This window comes from Girardinichthys multiradiatus, chromosome 10, assembly GCF_021462225.1.
Source record: "Girardinichthys multiradiatus isolate DD_20200921_A chromosome 10, DD_fGirMul_XY1, whole genome shotgun sequence".
Taxonomy (NCBI): domain Eukaryota; kingdom Metazoa; phylum Chordata; class Actinopteri; order Cyprinodontiformes; family Goodeidae; genus Girardinichthys; species Girardinichthys multiradiatus.
The window spans coordinates 18,446,144-18,449,762 of NC_061803.1; positions in this window are offsets into that span (position 1 = coordinate 18,446,144).

Sequence of the window (3,619 nt, forward strand, 5' to 3'; positions counted from 1 at the left end):
CACAAGAGTAACTTGGTTGTATTTTATTGGTATTTTAAATGACATACCAACACAAAGGTGCACATAATTGTGTAGAAAAATAAACAAAAAACAGCTGTATTTTCTTAAATATAAAGTCTACAGTGCATTTTTGATTGGCCCCCCTTAGTCAATCAACAAAAAACAAAACACATTAGGTTAAATGAATGCTGATTCTAAATCACCCTAAGGTATCCTGCTTTATCCTGCTCAGGATATTTCTACAGTACCAACAGAAAAGGATGAAATTACTTGGTGTAGTCCTCTTTGGAGCAGTGAGTAAGAGAGACAGGGGGCCTCGGGGCATCACGCGTCAGTGACAAACTCAAGAACGGTCAACTTCTCCAACTTCAGCAAAAGGGGAAAATAGGATGGACTGTTGACAGTTGACTGGAACAAAAACAAAGAGGAAAAATCTTCTCCCTGGAAAACCTCTGTGGGTTTTTCTTACTCGAGTAACGCGCTATAGTCATGTCTTCAATCGTTAAAGTAAATCTCCTGGTGTTCTCATCCCAGCAAGATTTCTAGCTTTGTTAAGCTTCTCATGAGGTTGGCCGGTGATGGAGAATGGAGCGAAAACCTGCCTGCGAGCTTTTGATTCTCCAAAGATGTGCTTCCATTGCGTGGTAACCAGTCTCGGCTACACTTGGGAAAATACAAAAGTGGAGCATTCCACGAGCTGTTATGAAGCTCACTTCCTGTGACGTCAGAGCTGCGATTCCTGTTGAGCTCCATAGTAGTTCGTTTGGCTCACGAAATGGCCCAACACCACAGATTCCTAATTGGATTAAAGGCTGGACTTTGACTGGGCTGTTACAAACATGCTTTGGTCTAACCAATCCAGTGTACCTTTGGGATGTATGTCTCATGTCGTCGTCCTGCCACCCCTCAATCTGGTGTGTTTTACAGCCATTTAACAGTTTGTCAGTAAAAAACAGCAATGCAGATACAGGTATGTAAAACCACAACTCAGCCAAAGCAAACATGGTAAGTTGTGAAAAAATATCCAGAAGAATAAAAGGGTTCGCACACTGCAGTTCTCATGTGGTTGGATTTTCATTGTACCATGCTGTGGCACCAAGGTATTGTTTGGAACACTAAAAACTATCTGCAGCACCACCTTAAATACTAAAGGAAATCAGGAACAGTAAGGCATTGTCGCTACACTTTTTTGTAAGATATGTATGGTAATTGACCGGTTACAGGATGAGCCCCTACCACCTGAGCCACTGTTGCCATCTCTTTGTTACATTGGCCCTGAACTGGTTCAACCTCCAAGAAGAGGTGTTAACATTGATAACTTACTGTTTAAACGTAAGGCAATCTGGATTTATAATTTAGAAACTCTGTCACTTAAGGACTTTAATTAGAGTTGGACAGCTGTCTTTTTCATTAACAGCCAATTAATCTTTTCCTCTTGGTCTAGAGAACGTTTGTTTTGATTATATGCTTGTTGGTGCCACTCGTCTTTAGTGGGGTTCTGAGTGTTTTTTGGTACCATTATTTGTTGTGATATATTGTACCTATTTGATGATGATATTTTTAGTGTGACAGCGATGGAAGGATTTGTATTTATATGAACTTCCTGCATTTTTTTTATTGCTGTGATTTATTTTTGTAACTTCAATTGTATTTTGGGCTAAATGTATACTACTGGTCAAAGGTTTTAGATGCGCTTTCTCACTTAATAGGGTCCTTTATTGTAGATACAGTGTAGATTTTCACCAAGCAAGGCAACAAAACTGTTTTATATATGTTTTATATGAATTATATATTAAACAAAAATTGATATATAGCTTTAAACATTTTTGTATTTTAGATTCTTCAAAATAACCACCCTTTGCATTTATCACTGCTTTGCTCTCTTGGCATTCTCTACATGAGCTTCATGAAGTGGTCACCTGAAATGGTTTTCCAAGGAGTCTTGAAAGAACTTCCCAAAGGTTCACTGAGAGACGGCCAAAGGTTAATATTTCAGTCATCACAGCAAAGGGCGGATTTTAGATTTAAGGAATCTAAAACAAAAAACATGCTTAAAGTTCTTTTACAATTTTTTGTTTTTTACCTTATTGCATATGTGTGCATTCACAGTTGTGATGCCTTCAATCAGAATCTACATACAATGTACATAGTAATGAAAATAAAGAGACCCATTAAGCGAGAAAGTGTCTCTAAAACATTTGACTGGTAGTGTACAATGCATGTTTTGCTGTAACATTTATGTATGGGTATTTCCTTGCTGACAAGTAATGGTTCCACAACTGCCACATGTGATTTAAGATGGCACCATTTATTTATCTGATAAAGAGCCATTGCTCGAAGTGGTGCCACAGTACGATACAATACGAGTCAGTGCTTGAGTCCTGCGGTATGCTAGCTATTTTTTTCTAGAATTGCCCTGTATTTAACTCCATCCATTTTTTAATAAATTCTGACCTGTCTTTTTCTCCTGAAAAACAAGTTTTTGGTCACATACACTCATACTTTTCATGGATTTTATGTGAGCCATGGATCTCTGTAGCTCCTCCAGAGTTACCAGGGGTCTCTTGACAGTTTCTCTGATTATTGTTCTCCTTGACCGGTGTCCCGGTATAGCTCGACCATGTGTTTGTAGGTTTGCAGTTGTCGTACACCCTTTTCATTTTCAGATGCAGGATAGAACAGTGCTCTGTGAGATGTTCAGTGCTTGGGATATTGTTTTAAAAACCAATACTGCTAATCAGTCAGAAACCTGGAAGTAAAATGCCACACAATTTCTAGACGCAAATAATATTTTCTCAGGATATGTTTTCCTGAAATAAACTAAAGCCGAGAAAAGTAAAGACAGCTTAGGCCCTATTTTTTTCAGATTAGATTTATCATTCAATAAAAAGTGGATTTATCGATGTCATTTGTGATGCTTAGCGACAGACCATTTAGTTCCACATCACAGGTCTCCATAAGAGCTACTGCCAAAAGCCTGAGCATTAAAAGAGCTGACAAAAGAGGGTCTGAGTCCCCCTAAAAAACTCAACTGTTTTCACTGCTTTGTTGCCAGCCCACAAAGAGGAGCCTTTGGGGGGTTTGCAAGAAACTCACGACAATTGCACAAGTTACAATATCTACTTGTGTGGCGGACCGTAACTTGCCATGCACCTCAGCTAACATGTTGGTTTAAATACCACAGAGAAGCTCTGAAAACAGGCATTAAAGTAGCCCAAATCCCACTCAAGTGGCTGTGTGCTTAGCATGGTCTCTGAAAGGTATCCAACCGTTTATGTGAAACCTAAGCACTTCTTGATCAAAGGCTTTTAGGAGACTGCAAGGTGAACGAGGAGCCTTGTACAATTCCCTGTTGATTACTTTTTATGGTCAGCCCAAGTGTGGATGTGTGTGTGTGTGTGTGTGTGTGTGTGTGTGTGTGTGTGTGTGTGTGTGTGTGTGTGTGTGTGTGTGTGTGTGTGTGTGTGTGTTTAGTGTCTCTAAAGGCAGGAATCTTTCACTGGGAAGAACGGATTAACACATCAAATCCAGTCTTTCAATCAATTGGGAGGTAATGAAGCGAAATCTGGAAACACACACTCTGCACGTTGCCTGCACGCACTGCAGATTAAAGAAGCTT